This window comes from Mustela nigripes, chromosome 3 (assembly GCF_022355385.1).
Source record: "Mustela nigripes isolate SB6536 chromosome 3, MUSNIG.SB6536, whole genome shotgun sequence".
Lineage (NCBI taxonomy): Eukaryota > Metazoa > Chordata > Mammalia > Carnivora > Mustelidae > Mustela > Mustela nigripes.
This window is the reverse complement of record NC_081559.1, coordinates 196,735,479-196,760,087: the sequence shown is the minus strand read 5'-3', so window position 1 is coordinate 196,760,087 and position 24,609 is coordinate 196,735,479. Positions and strand designations below refer to the sequence as shown.

The window sequence follows — 24,609 nt, the reverse complement described above, 5'->3', positions numbered from 1 at the left end:
GCAGGCCGTTGGCACCGGCCGTTGGCGCCCGAGGAGATGACCGCCAAATGGAGGCCTGTGGGGGCAGGGGGGGAGTGGACAGTGCGCCCGCCGCTGAGGGGCTCAGGTGGGATGTGCTCTGCTGCGTGGCAGGAACAGAGGGAGGTCCTGTGTGGCAGGCCCGGGGCTGGGGGCTGAGGCCAGAGGGAGGGCGGGCCTGGATGGGGCAGGGGGCCAGGAAGAGCCTTCGGCAAGGTCTTGAGTGCTGGGCCAAGGAGCGGGGTCCTCATTCTTAGAAGTGGCCGGGGCCCTCATGGCAGATGTGCGGGCACCCTGGGGCACTGGGTGGCAGGTGCTTGCGCGGACACGCTGGGGCACTGGGCAGGAGGCTCCAGACACACCAGCCCCAGAGCCCGGGACTGGCGGAGGCGCTGTGGCAGGGCGGGGAGCGAGGACGAGGGTTCACTGGGCTGAGGGCGGCTTCGGGGTGGGCGGTCAGCTCCCCTCAGCAGCTCCTTCGCAGGGCCCAGCGGCTTCCCTCTCCGTCTTCCTCCTCGCCCTGCTCCCCCTTCCGGCCCCCAGGCTCTGGGCTGGAGCCTCCTGGGCACCCCAGCCAGCTGCCAGCCGCTTTCGGCTGGTTCTCTGGACACCCAGGGTGCAGACCCAGGCCTCCGGGGCTCCGGGCCCGGTCAGGGGTGCCTCCCTGCGGTGGACTGGCTGCTTCGAGGCTTCTCTTCCCTGTTTCCTCGGACAGATCGTTGGTCCAGGTCCGGACTTCCGTGAAAGCCACGTAGGGGAGGGACCCAACCCCCGGTGGGCGCCTGCCTGGCGGAGGGGGGGAGGGGGAGGGGGAGGGCAGGGCCGGCCCTCAGCCCGGCCCGGCCGCCGGTGGCCAGCAGAGGGCGCACTCGCCCCTCTTTCCCCCTCAGCCCACCTCTTTCTGGTAATTGATTGCCTAATTTCCTCTTTATGTGAAAGAAAGCAGATATCAAGTAATTTGCGGCAATAACCTGCTAATGCTGGGCCAGTATCGAAACTCCCCTGTTCATTTCAAGTGGCAGATAAAACACTAATACATAATTATCCTTGCAAATTGGATTGTTTTAAATAACCAAAAGGCTGTGGCCAGGAGAGAGCGATCCCATCTCCCTGGAGCTCCTGTTCCCGTGTAATTGCCGCGCTCAATCAATTTCCCTGGCGTTAGAAATTCCATCACAATCAACATTAAGCTTTATTCATTGTGATGGCTAAGAGCCGGGCCATTTCTCCTCTTTTTCTTAACTGGCAAAATTAATCAGGGAAAAGATTTTAAACATTTACCCGCGCGAAAGAGGTCAGCTCTGCCACTATATTGCTCAGCAGATAAGGGGGCTAATAAAAAGAAAATTGAATTACTAATGATCACCAGGAGCAGAGTATATAAAACCTGGCAATCGCCGGTTCAGGAAAAGGGAGAATCAATTTTCTTGGGACAAGGTGCGCTCATTTTTTATTTTGGCGCATATTATCAGCAATTTAATTTGAGAGCGCATAAACAGGAGGAAACAGTTAGGGAATAATGAGCCCGGAGGTGTAAAGTGCCGCAGGATATATGCTGTACACAATTTATTTGGCACAACAGATAATCGCTTTAATTGAATTCAAAACTGCATTGTTCAGCAGCCGTGTGGCCGCTGGTGCCTTGCGCCTGGGGACTGAGCGTTGTGAAGCTCCGGCCTCACTCCTCCTCCTGCTTCCCCTCCTCTGCCTCCTCTCCCCAGCTCCCCTGCCCTGAGACCTTCCTGCCCACTCCACCCAGAGTCAGATTTTGGCAGGGGGGTAGGGCAGGTGGTCACTTGGGGACACTATGTGACCCCCCACCCCACCCCTGTGCCTCCTGTCTCTGCCTCTAGCCATTCTCCCTTCACTTTGCTCCTGGTGGTGAGTCTCTTGGCAGCAGGGGAGAATCAAGAGATGATACCCAAGAAAGAGCCCTAGAGGGCTTTGGTTTGCTGAGGGTTGGTGGGGTCTACCATATTGTGGCTGCATAGAGACCCTGCTTGATCTGTCTCAGGGCCGACAGACGCTGGAGAAAGTGCAGAGAAGAAGCTTGTTATAGACCTCAAAGATGGTTTCTGATTTACCACCCATGTAATTGTGGCAGTTAGTGGTCCTGGCTTGTGTTGACAGCATATGCGGCTCCCGTTGATTCTCGCTCCGTGCAGGGCCCAGGGCCGGGGCTCGGCCCATCCTGAGGTGGCAGGCTTCCTGTATGCAGAATGGGCGCTGACCCGTGCTTATGCACCCGTGCCCTAGGCTGGGGGGCTCCACGGCGGCCATGGGCTATGGGATTCCTCCCTGCCACCTGGACATGGTGGCCTTTGTGTGCCGAGGAGAAGCCGTGGTTGGATGGGCGCGTGTCACCTCCCAGAAGTCACTCAGGTGGGAGAGCCCCTCTGGCTCACGTGCCCAGGACAGTGGCAGCCCGCCCTCCTCCCCTCCCCTGCCTCATCTTGAGCCCGGGGGCTGGCCCAGCGTCCCCAAGACGTCACAGATGAGCGGCTGGTGCAGTGGCTGAGAGTGGGGGTCTTGGAGGTCATTCGGGGCTGCCAGGGTGGGGCTGCAGCCCACTTATCATGGCCTTAGGCAGACCTGGGGGTGGCTAAGTCTCTCACTCGAGCCAGGCCTTGTGCTGCCACTTGGCCTCTGGGTGAGAGCTTGCCCATTGCTTAGGCCGCCGTATCAGCCATGTAGTCCGGGGAGGCTGCTGTCCCCTCTGTGGCGTGTCCACTCGGCCTAGGTCACTGGCAGAAAAGGCAGCTGTACTCTTGGCGCCTTGTGGGGGTCTCACCGGGTCTTCACTGTGCAGCCCCAGTGACAGTCCCCTGGTGCTGGTATGTAGCGAGAGGCTCCTTTGGGGGGATCGCCCAGTGTTGGGGGGGCCCCTCCTACTCCAGCCAGAAGTGGGACACCTAAGGGAGACCTGGGGGCTCTGTAGGTGAAGTGCCTGACTCTTGGTTTCGGCTCAGGTCACGATCTTGGGGTCGTAGGATCCAGCTCCCACCTTGGACTCTGCCCCGCATGGCATCTGCTTGTCCCTCTCCCTCTGCTTCTCTCCTCAGTGTCTCGTGTACTGTCTTTCTCCCCTTCAGGATAAATAGTCTTTTTTATCTTAAGATTTTATTTTATAGAGAGAGAGTAAGCGAAATGTGAGCAGGGGTGAGGAGCAGAGGGAGAGGGAGAGGCCGGCCCCCCGCTGAGCAGGGAGCCTTCACGGGGCTCATCCCAGGACCCCGAGATCATGACCTGAGCCGAAGGCACATGCTTCACCCACTGAGCCGCCTAAATAAAATCTTTAAGAGAAAGAAGTGGGATACCCATTTCCTGTGTCCCAAGTTTCTCCAAGGAAGTCCTCCGGGAGTTTCTCCCCACGGGAGCTCCCCTTGGACCCCCCCCACCTCCCTCCTGTACCTGGGTCCCTCCCCAGGCCACTTAGCTGACTGTTGTACCTCCCCCAGCCCCCAAGCGGAGCCCCACAGTGATTGCTCTGCAGGGGAGGGGTGTCTCCCCACCCCCATCCCCTGACCCGTCCCCGGGCTGTCTTGCTCCTTGTCCACCTGCTCCTGGTTCCTTAGGCGAGTCTCCTGGCACGCGGTCCGGGGGCTTGAAGGGCCCACGTTGGGGCTGTCCCCTTGTTTCTGGAGAGGTCAGAGCAGGCTCACCCTCAGATCCTGAGTGTGGACGCCCAGCTAGGCGTGTGCAGTTTGTGCAGGGACGTTTGTGGGGTTCTTGCTGGGCATGCGCCCGCACGGGGCCTGGGCTGCTCCTGCTGCTGGCTCTGTCCTGTAGCTGCCCCTCAAGCAACAGCCGGCTGGGCGGGGAGCATCAGGCCGCAACACTGCAGCGTCGGTCTCAGGAGGCAGCCCCAGAACCTGCTGCTTGGCAGGGGCTCTTGGGAGGTCTGCACTGGCCTCAAGGCCCCAGGCAGGGGGCCGGCCGAGAGGAACAGAGCAGAGCCTCGGGCCTTGCCCTGGGCCTCTGCTGGAGAGAGGCCCATCCTCACCCCAGGCGTTTGCGGGGCACTCTGGGCTGGCTGGAGGTGGGGGCGGCTTGGAGTGGCTGCACCCCTGGGCTGGACCCTCTGTGCAGGTGGCCTCCCTGGGTGGGCCTGACCGTCACACTGTACGCTGTTGCTTGACTCCGGTGCACGGTGCCTGGGGAGCCCAGAAACCTACGGGTGAGGTGCCTGCCCAGGGCCAGCCTCTGCGGCATGACGAAGGGCTGGTCTCGGGACCTTTCTGCGCTGGCTGGCTGTCCTCTGCTGAGTTTGCCCCAGGCCACTGGTTGTAGGCTCGTGTGTGAGCGGGAGACTTGCAGGGGACACTAGGGGACACCTCCCTTGGAACCCAAGTTGCAGGCAGGGGTGTGCAGTAATTCTGGCCGCAGGCCCAGGAGGGCCCTGAGTCCCCCAGGGCCAGTGCCATCATGGCGGGGGCGGGGCACCGGGGGGGGGGGCAGGGCTGGGGGACTTCCACAAGGCGCGTCCCTCCTGTGCCCTGGGTGCTGGGAAGCCAGCGTGCGTGCTGTGGCCTTGCTGAGGGCCCCCGGAGCCTCACTCACTTCCAGTTTCCTTACCTGTGACAGGGCCGCTCTGCCGACCATGGGAGCCGGGTGGCCGCGGGCTTGGGCCAGGACGGCTGCCAGACAGTCCCGCCGCAGAGGGCTCTGGCCGCTGGCGCTGCCGGCTGGAGCACGCCTGGGCGGTTTCACCAGGGGCCACGCGTCCAGAGCTGTCAGCTCCGCGGTCCCGCATTCGGAAGGGAACAGAAAGCGCCGAGCCCCTTGAGCCCCGCGTGAGTTACCGGGCACAGTGGCCTCGATCGTGCTTTGTCCGTGGTTACGAGCTACTCCACGAGGCCTGGCGTGGGACGGCAACGTGTGCGTGTTCGCGCGTGGCATTCCCGTGGCCCCGGGTGGATTCGGCGCCTCTAGGAAAGTCGTGACTGCCCCTGAGCTGGGGGCTCCCAAGTGGTACCCTGAAGTGAAGCCGGCCTGGCTGGGGGGTGGGGGAGACGCCCTCAGGACGGTGTTTGGCCCTGCGGAATGGGAGCAGCCCTCCGTGGGCCAAGGTCTCCCCGGGTTGGGGACAGCTTGGGCCGCGCTTTGGGCCTGGTGGTCAGGGTGTGCTGAGGCTGGAGCAACCCCACGTCTGGCGTGAGGGTCCCTCTCAGCCGGGGCCGCGGGTGCCTGCCCATCCGTGGGCACTGGGGTGCAGGACGAAGGCGCAGCTTCCCTCTCGGCCTTGGGGCTCCTCTTGCCACCACCCTCCGGCTGCTCTGTCCTTCCAGCTTTCCCGGGTCTAAACCTGCACCTCTGGGGCACCGTGCCGGCCTCAGTGGGGACACCTGGTGAGAGCTTGTGGGTTCGCCTGCCTCCAAGGGCAGGAGTGTGCGGCCTTCTGGGCCTCTGGAACTTGGCACCTCTCTCCACGGCTGTCAGAATGTTCTAGGCTCCTCTCCCAGGCCTGGGGTCCTGCGCCTCCTGTTGCAGTAGCCTCCACCCCAGCTCCGGTCCTGCCACGGAACCCTTGCCGTGGCACCTGCAGTGGCACTGGGACCTCGGCGTGCTCTGTGCTGAAGGGGTCCCTCCAGGGCAGGGCTCGAGGAAGCCAGAAGTCCATGTGGGTGTGGGTCCCCATCAGGGGTCCCCGTGTTCCCACCTGACCGGCCGTTTCCCATGTCGCGTGTGTGCTGGCATGTTGGGCCGCGGTCATAGCGGGAAGGAAGTGCTGGTTCCCGTTGGCTCGTGCTGCAGGGCAGGGGACGGGGCAGGACAGGGAAGGAAGCCTTGTGTGAAAGCTGACAGCTCAGCCGGTGCTTCCCGGCCCCGCGTGTGGGGCCCTGGTCTTCCTGTTACTCACTACTCTGTGCCCTTTCTGCCTCTGATAAGTGAAGGTCACTGAGGGTCACTGTGCTCTACGTGCTGCTACATCTGTGGCAGCAAAGGCCCACAGTGTGGGGATGAGAGGGAGCGATGGCGGCACAGATGTGACTCTTTGTGGCAGAAGGAAGAGGCGGAGGGACTGGCCCACTGGCAGGGAGCAGGGTGGGGGCACCCGCCTGGCCAGGGCTTCCACAGGGCCAGAGGTTGGCGAGGAATCTGGGGACGCAGTGCGGGGTGGCCCGAGCAGTGAGCACAGCATGCCCAGGGCCGGTGGCGGAACACGGGCTTTCCTTCCCTTGGAAGAGCCTAGAACAAAGGGACGTGGGGAGGCGCACAGGCGGCAGGAGGCCCGCAGCCATCGGGGTGGCTGGTTGCGAGGCCCTTGCCCCTTTGGCTTCATCCGCGGAGTGTGAGGACCGTCTTCCTGCCTTACCTCCGTCCGCTGCCGGGCTCCTCCTGCCTGGACGGGCGTGCGCAACGCAGACCAGAGCGGTCCCGGGCGCTGGGCTCACACGGAGGCTGCCAAGTTCAGTGTGCTGAGTGTGGGCTGTCTGAGCTGGGCCTGGGGTGATCCGACTCCCAGAGGCAGAAAGTGAGGCTGGGGAGCCACAGGGCCTTCCTCTCTGTGGGCAGCAGCCTGCACCTGACCGTGGGCCCAGGCCCCTGCTGCGGCCTGCAGGCCACGCCTCCAGGGCGGGGCGATGCTCTGGGCTCCATGCCAGCCACAGAGCAAATGCTGGGCCTCCCCGCAAAGCGGGGCCGGGGCTGGAGGGGTGGCAGGCACAGGGGCTGCTGTGTGACCAGCAAAGTCTAGCGCTTCCCTGCTCCTTGTCCCCAGCCCCAGCCCCAGCTCTGTTCTCGTCCGCAGGCCCTGCCCTGGGTCCTTGGTAAGACCGTGGTGCAGGCTGATGGCCAGGCTGTGCCGGCATCCCTGCGCAACCACCAGGAGCAAAGCGGGTGTGTCCCTTGTAGCTGCAGGTGACAAGGGTGCGGAGGTGGGTGGGGGTGGCCCCGAGGGGCGTCTGGTGCATCCGGTTCGTTGCCAGTGGCCCCTCAGTGCCCCTCTTGTCCTGGGCTCGCTGGCGTGGCAGACTCCTTCCTCGAGGACTGAGGGCTTACACCCAGCCCTGGGAGGGCGGGGGCCTGTGGACACGACCTGCTGTCTGTGGCTCCCTGTGGCATTTATGGCTGGAACCTGGGCTCTGGGCTGGGGGGTATGACCCAGCTGGCCCCTTGGTACCTCTCGGCCCAGGCATGTGTGTGACGGAGGAGGAGCAAGAGTGTGGCTTTGGAGCCCCCAGGAGCACTGCTGGGGGAGCACTGATGCGAGAGCATCGTCCTCTTGGGGCCACTGAGGTGCGGAGCAGTGTCCGTCTCTGGCCCTGGGACGGTGGTCCCAGGGAGGGGTGCTGAGAGCTGCCTGGGAAGAGGTGCTCCTGGGCTCTGAGCCTCCGGTGGCGCTCTTCCTGCTGGGGACGGCTGGGTGGGAGGGACACGGTGTCCTCAGGCTGGGCCTTCTGGTCCTCTGGAGGGGGACAAGAGCTGAGTGGGTGGGGGGCGGCAGTCCTGGAGTCTTTCCCTTTCTGGGAGCTCTGCAGCCGGAAGGTTGTGTCTTTGGTGCGTGGGCCCGTGGGAGGGGCAGGGTGAGGCGGCGGTGGCTTCCGAGGGGCCCGCACGGAGGCCCCCTCCCCTGCCTACCTCAGCCTGGCCCCCTGCCCACCGGCAGCGAGCTAGCGGTGTGGCCCTGAGTCAGGCCCGAGCTGCCCTTGCGGCTCCTCTGCTTGGCGTGGGGCTCCAGGGGGCCGTGGTGGGCATCTCGCCAAGGAGGCCTGGAATGGGTCTCTCCTTTGGGGTTCTCTAGCCTCCTCTCCTTACTCCTGTGCTCTAAAGGGGAAAGGTGCCATGCTGGGGGGGGGGGGGTCACGCCATGTTGTTCGCTTGGCTTGTAAAGGAGGGAATGGCTGCAGAGTCCCCTCAGCCCTCCAGCTGTCTGGGCATCAGTGCTGGCAGGCGCATGTGCCCTTGGGGGCCTGCACAGGTCCTCGCGAGGGGTAGCAGGTGGGCAGCAGAGGGTAGGGGTGAGGGTTGCCGTTCTGAGTCAGAGCCACACCCCCACGGACCACAGCGTGCCCTGCTCAGTGCTTGCACGGGTGGCCCGGGTCTCTTGAGAAATAGGCAGCCGGGGCGCCTGGGGGGCTCAGTGGGTTAAGCCTCTGCCTTCAGCTTGGGTCATGATCTCAGGGTCTGGGATCGAGGCCCAGCTTGGCCTCTCTGCTCGGCAGGGAGCCTGCTTCCTCCTCTCGCTGCCTGCCTCTCTGCCTACTGTGATCTCTCTGTCAAATAAATAAAATCTTTTATAAAGAGTAATAGGCAGTTGTCCGTTATAAGTTTCTCCTAAGCACAGCTGTATCCTGCAAGTTAGTGATTTCTGTTTCCCTCCAAATTTTTTTCTAATTTTTCCCTGACCCGAGGGTGTTCTGTGTCATTCCCAAACCTGTGAGTGCTTCGGAGGAATTTGTGGCTGCTGCTTTGTAGCCTCAGCCCAGCCTGCGTACCGCTGGGAGCTCAGGCCCTTGGGGTGCGCTGAGACTGGTGCTGGGGCCCCGTGTGCCCAGTCCCGGCAGTGTGTGCTGTGGAGGTCGCGGGGTTGTTGCCGCCGGGTGTGGGGCGCGGGCACTCACCGTGTGGCTCCTGCCCCTACCGGCGCAGCTGGCGAGGCCGGGGGTGCTCTCACCACGTGCGGTCACGGCCGGAGGCGTGCTGGTGGGGGCCTGCTGTCTCCGCGGTCCGTTCTGCAGGGCGCCGGCGGCGGCCAATGCACCGAGGGCTTGCGAGTTCAGGCCGGCAGGTCTACCTGGCGGATGCAGCCTTTTAAGGTTGTGAATGTGCATTATTTCCAGTAACGATTCTTGCCTCGAAGGCTCTTTTCTGTGACGCCGGCATCGGCCCCGGCCCGTCCCGGCGGGTACCGGGAGACACGCTCACACACGGGAGTGTCGTCTGTACCCGATGCGGCCGCACGGTGCTTTCAGCTTCTCCGTTACGTTCAGAGACTTCTTACGTGCGGCAAAGAGCTTTAACTGCAGCCTGAAGTTGTCTTCCTAAAGCGAGACCGGGCGCGCTCACGCTTACTGTGATCACTAACGTGTTTGGTCGCGTCTCCGGCCTCCCCCCAGGCTTTCTGTCCATCCTGCTCTCGCCGTCGGCTGCGTGGCTTCACCCCTGCGGGGCGCCCCATGCGGGGCCTGAGCTGAGCTCCGGAGCCGCCCAGGTGCTCCGTTCTTCTTCGTTCCTCTAGATTTTTTTTATCCCATTTTCCCCTCAATCCGCGCACTGGGCGTTCTTGGGCTCTCTCTCACCGCGGAGGTCGGAGGTCGCGCCGCCCGCTGTGCTTCCTCTGGGATGCCGGGAGGGACCCGCAGGCTCTGTCCCCTCCCACTTCTGTGCCGCACCTGCCCTGCCCTGGCTCTCCCTGGGCTTCAGCCCTCTCCAGCCGGTTTACAGACGCGGCGTCGGCCCGGATGGCCCTGTGCGTTCTCCTGTCCCGCTTTCCCTCCTTCTGACCGGAGAACGTCTCTTGATGCCTCCGTCAGTGTTGCAGGTGTGCGGGGACCTTTCTCTCCGTGTCCTCGCAGGACCCCGTGGACACAGATGGAGCCCCTCAGGACGGGCCTCCCTGGCCCGCTGGGTCTGTCCTGCTGGGGGCGTGCAGGTGGCTCTGCCAACGGACGGACACCTGGGGTGTCTCAGAAACAGTGGGCTCAGCTGTCCCCTGCAGACGCCTCTTCAGCTGTCCGAGCTTCTGGGCAGACGTTGCGATCCTGGCAACGGTGCCTGAGGCCCTGGGCCCTGCGCGTTGAGCCTTCCTGCTTTCTCCGCCCCGTTGCTGGGTGCTTGGGAGGCGCTAGTGGCTTCCCTCGAGCCCCGAGGTCATTGGCCATGACCTGTTTACCGTGAGGGCCCTTGCTCCAGGCCGCCTGCCGTGGCCTTCGAGGGGGTGGGGGTGGCGGCGGGCAGAGCACTTTGCAGGTGGAGCCCAGGCCCCGCTGTGAGGGCCCGAGACGGAGCCGCCTGGCACTGTGCGTGCGGCCCGGCTCTCTCCTGCTCACTCCGGTAGCCTTTCAGCGAGGAGGTTTGGTGGGTGCGTAGAACAAATGGAATTTTTCAGAGGAACCTACAGCCGCACGCAGCAACCGTAAGCCCCAAAGTCTGTTGCTGTTAAGTGTCCAGTGATTTCTTGGGTTTGCCTGAGCGCCTCCCAGGCCCAGCAGGACAGAGCCCCAGCCTCGGATAAGCCCCAGGGCCCTGTGCCCTTCTGCTGTCTCCGGCCCAGGGGTCCACAGGGCTTTGTGGGATGCCAGGGTCTTGTCCCCGGCCCCCGCATCCTCTCCCAGCTCATTCACGTTGTGGGCTGTGGTGGGGACCTGACAGCTGTGTGGCCCCTTCTGCCTGCCCTGCCCGTCTGTGGCCGTCCAGTGCCCTGGGGCCTCCGTGCAGACCCCCCCCCCCCCCCGTGTGCCCCCCAGGCTGCTGTCCCTGCCTCCCGCCATGCCCCCACTCCCCACCTGCCCAGGCTGGCCTGTTTGTTGTTGCTCTGCGGGGGTCTACCCCCGCGCTTCCCGAATTAATTCTGGAGCTGCTGTGCTTCCTTTGTGCTGTGCCTTTTCCAGCCGCTCAGATCCGTGATGGGCTCTGGCAGCTCCTCTCCTAATTGCCCTTTCGGCGTCAGCGGCAGAGCGAGGAAGTGGCAGGGCGCGTGCAGGGGCGCGGCGGGGCGCTGCAGCCTCGGGAGCACGCTCCGTGGTGTGAGCCGTGGCAAGGGCTGTGGCTGTGGGACAACAGAGGGCCCGCCTGAGCTGGGCAGGGGCGATGAGCCCTCCCCTGGCCCTGGGAGCGTACAAAGCTGGACATAAGCCGGCGTGCAGATGGGGCTCTGTTTTGGGCCAAGACCTCTTAGAGAGGGAATCGGGGACCCTCATTTCCAAGGTGCCTCCAGGGCAGGGCACACAGTGCACCGAGGGTTCCCGTGTGCCTGCTGGGCCCTGAATTGTCACAGCCAGGCCTAGGCCGAGTAGACCGCCGGCTTTGCCTGCCAGCTCTGGGCTGTGGGCGGCGATGGGAAAGGCCAGGGTGACCGGGTGCCCTGATTTTTGGTCCCCTGGCCAGGTGTTCCTCAGGGCCTCCTGTGGTGCCCTGCCCCTGCCTGGCTCTGGGGAGCAGAGACATAGTCCTCGGTCCCCTCGGTCCCCTGCCTCTTTGGGCAGGGCACAGGCCCAAAGGAAGAGTGCCCCCATCCCACTGCCTGACCTGCCCCTCGTGGGGACTAGGGTTCCGCCTCGGGTGCTGTCTGCCTGCACCGCTCTGGTCGTTGTCCTTAGAGGTGCAGGTGCAGCGAGCGAGAAGGGCTGGGCCGGGCCGTGCTAAGGGACAGGCTCTTGCAAAGACCAAAGGGCAGTAAGTTTGCAGTGAGTCACAGGAAACGAGACTCGTCAGAGAGGCACCTGTGGGCCCTGAAGGGGGATGGCGTGTTTCCGTGCACTGGATTGAGCTGCAGGGGTTGGGCTCTGCTGAGACGAGGTCGTGGAGTTTTCTTCCAGGTTCCAAGTTTTACTGCTCTCCCTCCGCCCTCCCTGGCCCCGCAGGAAGCCGGGGCAACAGTGGGCAGGGCACGTGCTGCGCCTGGGGGCACGCCCCTTCCAGGCTGATGCCCTCCACAAGTCGTGCCTAACTGCAGGGCCCGTGGCCGCCGCGGACGGCCTCCGTGGGGGAGCGTGGCGTGTCTGTGCCGCCGCCTGCAGTCTTCCCCACTCGGGGCTGAGAGCCGGCTTCCACCTCCCAGGCCCGAGTCTGGGTGGAGGCAGCCCCGTGCGTGCCTGGGGGGCGGTGTGGTCACGAACCTGGTGGTTGGGCAGCTGCTTCCTCTCTCGGGGCTGGGGGTGTGGTGACCCCGGGTCCTCGCGTGTCTGGGGAGACAGCAAGATGGGAGGGGGAGGGCAGGGGGTCTGTGTGAGGGGCCGTGGGAACTGCACCCCCAGGGGTCCGCACCTGCCTGAGGCAGAAGACCCCCTGGGCTCCGCGGGGCATGGGCCGGGGGGTGGTCTTCGCTCTGGATCACGCCGGGGGTGCCGGGGGGCCAGCAGGGGCTGGCGTGTCTGGGGGCATGGGGCTTACATGAGTCTTACCTCCCGGTGTCCACCGGAGATGGTCAGGCCTGGGGCTTTGGAAAACCGCAGCTCCCCAGCCCCAGGCCCCACCTCAGAATCCGGGCAAGAGCGACTGTGGGAGGTTTGCTCTGTGTCTGGGCGTCGCTCGAGTTGGGAGGTCTGGAGGAGCTGGGACAGGCCCTGGGCCGGAGCCCCTTGCCCAGTGTCTGGGGTGCCCTGCCGAAGCCTGACGCCTGGGCCGGTCACAAAGTTGCTCTCGCCACCGCGTTCCTATCCCTGCTGAGTCTGCGCCCTGTGGCCGGCCAGACTGCCGCCTTGTCTGCAAACCCAGCCTGCCTGCAGGGGTGTACCCCACCGCTCTGCAGGGGTGTACTCTAGTGCTTGGGAGCGCGTGAGCCCAGCCCTGTGAGGACACCGTGCGGACCCTGGGGCAGCGGCAGCTGTCAGGGAGTGTGTGGGGGCAGCATGTGGTGGGCGTCTGTCCGCCTGTCACTGCAGCTGCCCGCCCCGCCCGCCCCGCATACACGGCCCCTCCTCTGACCTCTCTGCTCCCCCTCCTTCCTGATACCTGATGCCTGACGCCTGTAGCTCCCCCTGCAGCTGCGGCCTGCCCTTCTGTGGGCTCCTGCTGGGGAGCCGTGGGCTGGGCTCTGGGGCTCCTGCCCTGTGCCGAGGGCCCTGGGGGCAGAGGTGGGCCATCTTTGAGCGTGCCAGGGCGTGGCCCACCTGGCTGGTACCCTTCCCCTAGTGCTGGCCCAGCAAAGGCCAGCCTGGCAGCTGGGGTTCTAGGACCGGCATGCGGTGATTTTCTGTGAGCAACCGCTGCTCGTTCTAGAGGTTTTTTCCAGGCCACCTGGCAGGCTTCTCCCTTTAGCCTGGGCTCAGAGGAAGCAGTGGGGTCACCCGAGAAAAGGCCTTGCTGTGGCGAGTGGGACACTGTGCCCTGGCCAGAGGCCTTGGGCTCCCCTGGGCGCCTGGACCGCAGGCCACCTGGCAGCTCCCCAGCGCCCATGGACTCTGGCCAGGCCTTGCCCTGGTGACGTCAGGCTGGGAGAAGGGACCCGGGGATCCCCTGGGCAGTTCCCTGTGATGGCTGCAGCCCGTGCACGTCATACACCCGTGGGGCTGTGCCAGCTGCCCTGCGGGCTGGGGTTGCTGTGCCTGTGGGGGCAGCTCCCCCCGCTGTGCCCCCATCCCTGAGGGAGAGGACGGGAGTCAGCCGGGAGGAGGCAGGCTCTGCACATGCCCTTCCTTTCCCAGGGGCTGTATGGCTCCAGTGGCTTCGCCGTTGGAGTCACCGTCCGCAGTGCTCTGCGCCTTGCCTGCCCCCGGCCCCCAGGACGGAACTGGCCCTTTCCGCATCGCGGCTGAGAGTGCGGGGTTGTCTGTCTGGGCGTGGTGGGCACGTCCAGCCCCTTCGTGACCACCAGCCGCCCCCCCGGCAGCAGGTGCCAACTGTGGGCCAACTGTGTCCCCTTGGCTGTACCGGCCTGGCTCGAGTGGCCTTGGTGCTGTCAGTGAGTGTGGGCATGGCCTCACCTTTCACTGGGGGACTTAGGACCCCCCCGAACATCGCTCCTCAGAGCCTCTGGTCTCCTGGGGTTTCAGCCGGGCTGAGGGATGTGACTGACCTTGTACCTTTCAGGCTGTCTCTCCTGGCCCCGGTGGGCCAGGCCCGCAAACGGAAGTGGGTGCAGAGGTGACAGAGCACTGGCCATTTCGTGAGGGCACGCACTGGGGGGCCCGCGTGCCATTAGGTGCTGGCCGGCACCCGGTCTGGCTGGCACTTAGGGCTGAGGCCTTGGGCCCCTGCACTGGGCACGCGAGCCCTAGCCAGGGCACAGGCAGGAGGCGTTGGCTGGGACCCTGGGGCTGCTCCAGGGCCTCTGCTGCTGGGCTGGCTTCAGGTCTTGTCCCTGGGCAGGGGTAGGGATGTGGGAGGAGGTGCTGGGGTCAGCTCTGTTCACCTGCACAGGGCCTGGTGGGCGACCAAGCTCTGTGCTTGGTCCCATCTAGGTCACAGGGAGGACGGGCTGCCGGCACTGGGTCCTGCCAGGCAAGGAGGGAAAGCGGTTGGCATCGGGCAGGCGGGACTGGGGGGTCATCTGGGCCCTGCGTCGGGCACGGAACGGGGCTGTCTCGAGAGGAGTTCCAGTACTTCTGTGGTCCTGGCCCCCAGAGTCCCTGAAGCTCGGGGTGGGGGCAGGACTTGTGCAGGCTGGGCCCTGGCAGGGACCCCACGGGCGCTCAGGGTCGGGCTTGTAGGTGCTGCCGCTGCCTCTTCTGATGTGTGCCCTGGGGGGCCCTTCCCGGCAGGGCCTGCGGGAGGCCCACCTGCCGTAGGAGGCTTGGGCCCTCTGTGCCCCCTGCCGTTTCCCCAGGGCATAGCAGGTCTTGCCAGAAATCTGCTGAATGAATGAATGAGCAAGTTCCTGCCAGAATTTTCTGCAGGGACAGGACGGTGTTGGCCCTTCCCGGGGACGGCCTTCTGTCAGAGGCTGGCCTGCGTGGGGGGCGGAGCGCCGGGGTCCGCACCTCCGAACAGCCTGCCTTGTGCCAAGTCCGCTCCTTCTGGGGCTCTTCCTTGGTCTTCAGTCGCTTCTGGAGCTTCGTGTTGCCTGTGTTGTCTCCTGAAGGCGTTCTGTGGCCCGGGTCACTCGATCCCCCGCGCGTAGTGTGTGGGCATCCAGGCCGCATAAGTGGGAGCTGTGGGCTGGTCTGGCTCGGTCTCTTGCTGTGGCCGACTGACCCCGAGTACCACGGGCTGAAGTAAATCCGGTGGGGGCGCGCAGGTGGTAGCAGCCGCCTCGGCTCAGGATGGTTGAGGGGTCCCCAGGGTCACCGAGATCAGGGCTGGGGTCTGAGCACACAGGAGGGTGCAGGCCTGTCTTGTGACACGTGGTAAGGCCGGAGGCGTGGGCTAGGTCCCCGGGGCATGAGCTCCTTCTCCGTGAGGCTGAAGCCCCAGGACCCAGCATGCAGTATGGCGGGTCCCTGTGCCCTGATGGGTCCGACTGCTCCTTGACGCCCGTGTGCCCCCCGCATACCCGTGCGCTCCCCACACGCTGCCCTGGGGTGCCGCAGTCCCTCCAGGGCCTGCTGAGCCCAAGGAGGGTCGGCCCTCGCTGCGGGAGGTGGTCTCGAGGTGCTGGAGCCCGGGCGGCTGCAGGCAGGTCAAGGGATGCCCAGTCCCAGGACATCCTGGCCGAGCTGCTCTGCCCAAGGTCCGCCGGGGCGCCTCAGGGAGCAAGCCGCTGGGGTCTGCTGCGGGCGGGGTGGGCAGTGGCCAAGGCCGGCCCGGCTCCCCAGCTTCTCAGCCGTGCTCCTCGCCTGTGAAGGAGGGCCCCGGTGGGTGGGGCGTCTTCCTGGCGAGGGCGGCCCCCTCACCTGGAGTGCCTGGCCTGGAGGTTCTCTCCCTGCCTGGATTCCCCTGGTTGCCTGCCACACGCCGCCTTGACCTTCCCGGTGTGGGGGAGGGGAGCTTCCTGAGCTCCCGGGGCTGGGCGGGCTTCCCTGCCCTCTGGGCCATGCCTGTGGGTGGGTGGGTGGTGAGAAGGGCTCACTTTCCCCCTTCCCCCCATAGCAGCGTGGTTAAAAGGGGAGGGTCGACCCCCCCCATAATCTATAGTAGCTGTCACGGAGCAAACTACTGCCATCTCATACAGACGGGTCAGGTGTCGGCGCGATCGATGGCTCACGCACCATAATTATAGGAACGAGCGGCTCGAGTTGCTTGAGTGAGTGTGAGAAGAGTAGGGTCTCCATCTTCCCTCTAATAGGGCCCTGACAGTCCGTGGCGGCGTCGGCGCCGCGTCTTGGGCTGACGGTGTCGTCATTAAACAGCAGGTAGTGTGCGGCGACAGCGAGCGCGGCCCGCTGGGGGACAGGCAGCCGACCGTGGTTGTTTGTCATCAATGAGCTGCCCGCGCTCTTCAGGCCTCCGTGCCGCCGGCTGCTGGCTGACGTATGGCCTGTCGGGCTGCCTCTGTGATTTGATAATCGGTAACTTTCTCAGGGCCGATCCCTGGCGCGGCGGTGACCGTGCTGCAGGAAGGCGGGCGGCCAGCACCTGCGGGCCACGGGGTGCACGTGGGACGCCAACAGGGCGGGGCAGGCTGCTGCCCATCGCACCCCCCAGGTTCTGGGGTCCTCCTGCGCCTCTGTCCCGGCGGTGTGCGTGCTCGCATCCGCCTGGCCTCCCCACACCAGCCCGTGCTGGTTCTGGCTGGGACGCCCTGCCTCAGCGATCCTGGCATTTCTGCGGGCTGGTCTCTGAGCAGAGGGGAGCCAGAGCCCTCCTGAGAGCTTCCCGACGAGCCCGTGGGAGCGCTGACCTCCTGCGGCCTTGGCGTGCAGAGCAGGGGCATCCTGGGTGCCTGGGAGCCTCTCCAGCTGCCCTGTGTCCTTGCTCGTGGCCACCGCTGGAGACGAGGGCCAGACCGCCTCCCTGCGGCCGGGCTTTTCCAGCATTCGAAGAGCTGGGAACCACCAGACACAGGAAAAGTGGAGTGATTTATTAGACTCATAAAAATTCATACTTTGTGACTGCAGTCATCGCGTTCCTGAAGCTTGTTGGCGCTCCGTGTGTGGCAGCTCCTGCCGTGAGCGCGGGGGCAGGGTGTCCGCCGTCTTCTGCCTGGGCCGCTGTCACGCCTCGTTGGGAGAGCCATCGGGGCCCTGCCAGCACGTGAGCACCTGCTGCCGCTGCGCTTCCACGGGTGGGAGCCCGAGGGCCGGGCCCTGCCTCCCGTGTGCTCTGTGCATCTCCCTGCACCCGCTGCCTGGGCTGGGACTGTCCAGGGCCGGGGGGACAGCAGGCTCGGCCAGGCGAACAGGGCACTTGTGCAAGAGGGTGCCTGCCTGGAGACACGTTTGGCGCGCCTTCACGGGATGGGGGCACGTGGGCCTCCCGGCAGCTGTGTTTCTGGCTGGTGTCCGTGGGAGCTGAGCCTCTGTCCATTCTGTCCCTCCTCTGGGACCCTGCACAGAGGCCCCTTGGCTCCCCAGCCTGGGCTCTGTCCTGCATCTGTGCATTGAGAGCCCGACATGCCCCGTTGGTTCGGCCACGCACTGGGCATCGTGTGCTCTCTGTGGAGGACGTGAGGGCACAGAGGCCCCCAGCTTCGTATGGAGATGTCCCACTAGAGCTGACCACTGCCCACCCTGCCTGGGTATTTGGGTCCTCCCCTGCAGACAGCAAACGGGCTTAGAGGGTGAGGGGGCGGGGCGGGGGGCGGGGGCTGGGAGCCTTTTATGGAAACTGCTTCTGTCTGTGTCCACACAGGTCGCGGTGGGGTGCCCGGCGCCTACCAGTGCCCGCCTCCCGGCTGTGTGGACACCTGCAGGCATTTGGCTTCACGCTTGATGGGTGGGAAGTTGTGTGCAGCAGTGCTCATCTCCCACGTCCCCTCGCGGTGACCCTCGCTGACTCCGCGAAGGCGGTTGGGAGGCCGCGCGGCCCGGTGTGCGTCCGGTGTGCGTCCGTGTTCCTGCTCGGGGCCTGGTGGGGAGCGGCCGGCAGCGGGCGGGGAGCCTGGGGCACTCGCTCAGCCGCCGGCTGTGTCTGAGGCCACGGTGGGGGGCCGCAGAGATTCCCTGAGGCCCCCAGAGCCCAGGCGAGGGTTGTGCGTCTGTGCGATGGCGGCGGCACACACCGCAGCCGAGCCTGGCTGCAGGGGGGCCTAGACGGGTGCGCAGGGGGTGCTGACTGGAGGGACAGGGGCAGGCCGTGTCCTTGCGTCTCGTCTCACGTGGAGCAGTGTGCGGACGGGCCTTGGGGAGGCCGGTGCGGGGCCCCTGCTGGCGCTCAGCAGGCTGCTGGGTCTGTGGGGAGGCTCAGACGCCCCCTGGTAGGCCTGGGTGTAGGCAGGCAGGTGTAGGTGCGGACCCAGGCGTCCTGCTGCTGCCCCACATGCGTTGAGCTACGTACTCAGAAGGCGAAGACCCCTGGCTAGAGAGGAGGAGGAGGGCCAGCCGTGGGTCCTGAGCACAGGGGAGCGGCCGGAAGAATCATCTCCAGGGAAGGTGCCCCGGGCGGAGGCCACTCGGGAGACAGGGAAGAAACCCTCCGGCGGGGAGCTCCAGGCGGGCCAGGAAGAGGTTCCCGCGCCGTTTCGCTCCCGCCTTTGAGCCCGTGCGCGCTCGGGTGGGTTCCCTCGCCTGTGAGCCCGGGCTGCTTGTGCGGCTCACCTCCAGGGCTGAGAGGTGCTGTGGGGACCTGACCAGCACCTGCTTCCTGGGCACCTCGGGACAAGGCTGGGATGGTCGGGGCCAGGAGGCCTTCCCTGTCTGCTGTGCATGCAGCCAAGTCCCCTGGGGAACTTCCCTTGGGGTTTGCTGGGTCCGCCTGGCTTCCTTAGCAGCCGTCTTCCTTAGGAGCCGGCCACAGATGCGGGACAGGGTGAGCCCAGGCCGGGTGGAGAGCCATGTGGGGAGCACGGGCTGTTTTCTTTTTTCTGGAAGGTTGGCTGCCCACCAGGCTGAAGCGGCAGAAGGCCCAGGACTGTTCCTCTGACACTCGCTAAGCACAGCTCCTGTCTGGTCCCAGTGCCCATCCGCCCTGTGCACACCACATCAGCCCTATCCCACAGCAGCGCTGTCCCTGCTGGAATGGGACCCAGCTTGGTGGGCTCTGCCTGTGGCCTCGACGGTCCCGCCAGGAACAGGCTGAGCGGCCTGGTCTGCAGGAAGAACCCAGCGGGCTTCCCGGGCCTGAGCTGCCTGCGTGGGTCCCTGGGGCTGTTTGCTGCCTCTTTGCTAGGTGGTAGGGCTTGTACTGGGAGGGAGACATGGCCAGCTTGTCCCTCGGGGTCCTGGCAGAGCCCTGTTGCTCGCCCCAAGCCGGGGCAGGTGATGTTGGCTGGGCCCCCAACCTCACCAGCGTCCGTAGAAACCAGGCTCTCGGTGTCCTCCTCCAGGCTGCTGTTCTAGCTGCTGGTCTCCCAGGAGCCCAGAGGCGCGGCCCATCTGAGGCCCCCAGCCCTGCGTCTAGACATCCATCCTGGCTAAGTGCAGAACCGAAGGGTCTGGGGGGGGGGGGTGAGAGCCCTGGTGGGTCCACAGGGGGCTGGCAGCCAGGCCGCGTGAGCAGAAAACGACCTCGCCCGGTGTACACACACTGGTGCCGCAGGCGGGGTGGTTTGGGCTGGGGGGCACCGCTGTCAGAGTGGGGTGCAGAGTTACTGGGGCAGCCCCCAGGCCAGCAGCTCCTGCAGAGACTGGGGAGAAACTGGCCTGAGCCTCCGTGGGCCGGGGAGGGGGAGGGCGATCCAGCAACCCCCCCCCCCAGCACCTGAGGACCAGAGCCTGCACCGCGCGGGGTGCCCCTCTCCCTTCTTCCTGCGGACGGTGTCTGTCCTGCTCCTCTTGGCCTCTGGGCCTGCCCGCCCCTCCAAAGGGTCTCAGGCCCGTTTCACCCCCAGATGCCGCTCTGGCGTCACATTCTTCAGGCTCACAGGGCTCACTGAGGGGACAGCTCAGATGACGGCTGCTTTGGGAAATGCCTGGGTGGGCGGCCAGTGTCTAGAGAGGGCAGGCACCCCTCACTTTCTTCTGGGCCTGACAGCCCTTCCCCTGGCCTCGGCCCGGGCTGCTGTGCCTCTGAGAGCTGCTCTGGTGCCTAACCCCCTGCCAAGAGGTGCAGGATGTCTGTGCCCCTGCGGGCAGAGCCGCTCCTGCCCCAGGGAAGACGGAGTGTCCTGCTGACTTCCGCTCTGCCTCTAGTGGTGGCCACGGCGCTCCTGCCAGGCTCCAGGCCCAGAGACAGCTCAGATGCAGGGGAGGGTTTTGGGTGTGAGAGCGGTGCTCCCTGTGGAAGGCTTCTCTTTGTGCTCCCCTGTCGTCGGGAGGGGCTGCCCCACCGAGCCCCCACCCTGGCCCGCCTCGCCAGGGTCCTGCGAGGCTGCTCTGGTGCAAGGTTCCGTGTCCACTGCATGGTTCTCCTGCAGCTGGGGGTTGGGGGGAAGTGCACTCCGGGGCCCCTCCTGCTGCCGAGAAGACCAGGGGCCTCTGGGCTGACCTGCGCCTCCCCTGTCCCCTCCCCCGCCAGGTAAACATGGGAAGGTAAGGGCCTGGCTCTCTGGGGACCCTTTCTCAGCTCAGGATCTGTGGGCTGCTCGTTGCCTGCACACTGACTGGACCCACCTGTCCTGCTTGGCCCAGCCTGTCCCCATGTCTGTCCGTGTCACTGTCCCTGGGGTGACACGGAGTCTGGGAGCAAGGTGAGGCTTCAGCCGCAGGTGTGAGCCTTGTGCTACCCTTGAGGCAGTGCAGGGCAGGCCTGACCCCGTGCTAGCCAGCTCCTCCCTGGGTTCCAGTAGCCCCCAGAGGCCCCCTCCCCAAGTCTACCAGGAGAAGCCAGAGCACTGGCCGCCTAGAGCCTATGGCCATGCTGTCCCCTCTCTTTGACCCCGCTCAGGGTCCTCCTCCCCAACCCAGGCCAGCGGACGCAATGCTGGGGGTGCTTCCCGGCAGTCCCGCCTCTGGGGTGCACCTGTTTGCACGTGGGTGGGCTTTCAGTGTGGTCACAGCCGGCAGCGGGAGGCTGGTCTGGGAGTCTTGCTCTTGCCGAAGAACAGGGTTGTGGCCAGGGCCTGCCCTGAAAACTGTGGGTGCCAAGACACAGGCACAGGCCTTGCAGAGAGGGGATCTGGGAGTGTGCCCCACACCAGCAGCCTTCAGCGTGCAGGGGCCTCCTGTCCTCTCTCTGGGGTGCAGCAGCCCGCGTCTTTGCCCAGGAGGAGACTAGGCTGGTTCCCACGGCTCGACACCCTGCCTACCCTGTCCCCTCATCTGCCTGATGCCAGAGCTCCCCCTCCCGGGATCGAGGACTCCAAGGCCAGATCTTGGGCCAGGCCACAGCTGGCGCCTCCTCCGGAACTGCCTGGGAGGAAGACCTTTCCGACCACGGAAGAACGCGTCTGGGCATGTGGAGGCCTGTGATTGGCACCCACAGGCCCTGGGCAGCCAGGGGCCCCTGCACCCATCCCAGTGAGGCACGGGTGGCTGGCGTCATGGGGACAGGCCCGTCGCAACCTGAGCCGATGAGGACCGGAGGATGGTTTAGGAGCAGAAGAGAAGCCACTGTGGCTCCTGAACCGCGGAGCTGTAGCTGGTCTTCAGCCAGCTAAGGGCGTGGGCTGTTTGGGGGTGCTGACGTGTCCGCGTCGCCATCTGGGGAGCAGAGCCGGCAGTGGGCACGAGAGGTGGGTCTCGGCGAATTGTGCCCTGGGGAGCCACGGCTGGTGGGAGGCCCACCACCGCAGCCTCCCCGGCAACTGGGCGCCCCATCCCCAGTTGGAGGGCTCCCCCCACCACCACGTTGCCGTGGCCCTGAGAAGCTGGAGGTCTGGGGCTTGGCCTGGTGCCCCTCCTTCAGGAGCACAGCTGAGTTTCTGGGCAGATTGGCTTCCTCGTGCACGGGTCTCCAGTCCTGCTCTTTGGGCACAGGTGGCTCATGTGGCTGATTCTGGTGAATTCTGTGTTCAGGTACTGGTCACTGGCTTTCTGCTCAGCAGTCCCATCCCCTAGTTGGCATGAAGGGCCAGAGGCGGCCATGCCCTTGGGCTGTACCTCCACCAGCAACACCCTGGCTCCCTCATGCTGCCTGGCCCCAGAGCCTTAGGGGAGAGGCTTCTGGAACAGCGTGGGAAGCCCGGCTGTGGACTCATTGGCTGCCTTCCTGTGGCATCCTCAGCCTCTTGCCCAGTTGGCCTCTTTCTGGAGGCCCCGGTGCCCCCATGTGTGGCCTGTTGCTGGCAGCGGGGTCGGGAAGCTGTGGGGCCTGGGACACGTGATCCCTGCCCCCCACCCCAGGCCTTTCCTGAGGGAGCCAGATGCGGACAGTTGGGTGCTGCAGGGGACATTTAGTGGCCCTGGGTTGGCCGGGCTCATTTTTGATGCCCTGCACACCAGCTGGTCACATCTTTGCATATCTTTGCACAGAGTTTTTATCTTTTTCTTATTCATTGAACAATTGTGAGATTAGTAACTCATTTTCTACCTAGTTATTGCCCTTTGAAGTTCCATAAAAATTTGAACTCCGTCTCAACTCCTGCTCTGCAGTAACACAGAGAGGGAGCCGTGACCTCTGTGGGATGGGCTCGGCCGTCTGTGGTGGCTTCTCTGAGCCGGGGGCGGCGGGGGTTGCCGCCTACGGGCTGGTCCCGCAGCCCTCCTTCCTCTGCCGCCCGCCTCTGCCGGCGGCCCCGGGAGGGACTGGTGAGGGACTGGCCGGGGCTGGCGTGCTCCCCGCTTCCGCAGCCGCATCCCGGAGGGCGGCACACGCGGGGCTCGGCACTTGGGTCCCAGGCGCTGTGGACCTTGGCGGCCTCCCCTACCCCGGCAGCGGGCCTACCTGTGTGTGCGGTACCTGTCCTGGGCACAGGAAGGCCCCCGGCGGCCTGGGCGTCTCCCCCACCCCCGCAGGGCCCGCCCCGGGCCGACTGCAGGCACACGGGCTCTGCTGATAGATGGGCTCATACCCCGCTCAGATATGATGCCAGCAGTTTTTTTGTACTTTGTCTTCCATTGCGGTAGTAAAGTTTTTAATTAGGAAAGCTAATGAGATCGATTAGTCATTAGAAGTGACCTCTGCACGGCAGGGCGGAGAGGGCTGTGTGTGTGGGCCTGATAACGCGGCGCCCGGGCCTCGTTGGCAATAAAGGCGCGAAGGGTTTGATTTGAGTGAAATGTGCCACGGGGAATACATCATGCGGAGAAAAAAAATTACAACCCTGGGAGTCTGTAATGAAGGGAATTAAACCCACACCCTCTCTCAATAACATGATTATCTACACAAACCCTCCGCCAGCCCAGAGGAATGGCAGGCTGCTGGGGCTGCCTTCCCAGCCACGGGGTCGGGGCAGGGCCTGGGTGCCCGCGGCTCGGGGACGCCGCCTCCCGGCCTGGCTGCACAGGCCCTCCACCTCCGGAGCGGGACACCCCCACTCCCTCCCGCCCCAGCTTCCTGGTCCCCGAGCGCCGGGTGTGACTTCAGGATCCTCACGTCCGTTGGCCGTGCGGGCACACCGCCCATCTCCCTCTGTGCCCTCGGCAGGAGTGCCCCGGACAGTCTTCCCGGGGTCACAGTCATGGGCACTTCCACTGCCTGTGTCCAGCACTGCCTGTCGGGGAGAGACGGGGAGCAGGAGTGGCCTGCAGGCCGCAGTGGGGGCAGGGCGTGGGTAGGTGTGCCCCCTCTCCCCTCCACCTCCACCTGGCGGTTGCCAGTGTGAAGGAGTGAACACCAGCCGGCCTTTTAAGAGGAGGTCTGCCTTATGACTTTGTGCTTTCCTAGAAATGGTAATGGGGCACTAATAACTAAAATGCAGTAAGTTAAGCAAAAAATTGGCTTCACGATAGGTCTGCAATGTGCAGGAACACATTCTATGTGCTGCTGCCTGTTAGGTTGAATGCAGAGCCTGGGCCTTTGGGCATGGGGTCTGGGGGCTTCCTGGAGGAGGTGGCAGGGTAGTGCATTCTGAAGAGGGGAGCAGAGCTGGGCTGGGCTCAGGGTTCCCTGTGCTCAGGAGGGATAGGATGAGGGTGGTGAGGCAACCGTGCCCCCAAGCAGGAATCTGGCCACAGAGCCAGGGCTGCGTGGCGCCAGTGGGGGTGGGGGGGGGCACCTCACATCCCAGAGCAGTGGGGAGTGGCTACCCTGGGAGGCCCCTGCGCCGGGGTCAGGGGCTGTAGGCGTGTTTGCCGTCCAGATGCGAGGGCTGTGGGAGGAGGGAGGCTGTGGGCCTGGGGACTTCAAGGAAGTCTGTTAGCTGGGACAAGGTGTTACTGATTTTGTTTGGTCTACCCTCACCCGCAAGACCTTGAACATTCGGTTCAGCAAATGTTTGTCTACTGATGCCGGCTGTATGCTAGGCTCTCCCCTATGTCCCAAGAGTGCGTGGGGTGGCCAGAGCAGAGTTCTGCGCACTGTGGCCGCTCAGCAAGACCAGGTGTCCCTGGTGGTACTGTGTTGCCTTTGCTTTTGCTGAGCTTTTCCTTTTTCTCCATGAGTTCCCAGAGCTGCTGCTTTTGGAGGGAGACAGAATGACAAGAGACACCGAGGCAGGGACAGAGATGAGTGGGGGAGGGGGACTGTCCCTTTGCTGGGGTGTCTGGCCCAGCCTCGCCTGCATGTGTCATGGCTCTCTTTGGGGGGCAGCAGCTATATGGGAAGAGCTCTGCCCTGCCTCGCGCACTCTATGGGCCTCGAAGCCCCATGTCCAAGGGGCGTCCACACTCTCCTTGGTCTGGCAGCAGAGGCAGATCCTCTGGGGGCACTTGGGAGGCTGTGAACCACGCTGTGTCCTGGCCTGGCCGTGTGGGTGCATGGGAACCCTGGCAGAAAGTGAGGGACACCTGCAGGAGGGGGTCTTCTGACATCTGGACCTGGAGGCAGGGTACCAGTCGTCAGGCAGTTACTTTGCCGTGTGGGGGCAGTGGTGCCTATAGGGTAGGCTCGTTCTGCTCGCTCCCAGCCAGCTGAGAGGGTACCGTGGGCTCCGGCAGGCTGGGAGCCTGGAGAGGTCTGTGGGCCACGGTGCCG

At 64.9% G+C, this 24,609-nt stretch overlaps 1 protein-coding gene and 1 long non-coding RNA gene across 5 annotated transcripts in view; one reads left to right on the top strand and one right to left on the bottom strand.

Moving 5' to 3' along the window:
* ZC3H3 (zinc finger CCCH-type containing 3) overlaps positions 1-24,609 on the top strand; it is an 82,464-nt gene that overhangs the window by 7,258 nt on the left and 50,597 nt on the right. The gene's annotated exons all lie outside the window — the stretch shown is intronic.
* Positions 1,597-6,559, bottom strand: LOC132014353 (uncharacterized). The gene is made up of 3 exons (XR_009403301.1): positions 6,335-6,559; positions 4,594-5,766; positions 1,597-4,172 (listed from the first exon to the last, which is right to left on the bottom strand). It is a non-coding gene; the product is annotated as an uncharacterized LOC132014353 (long non-coding RNA).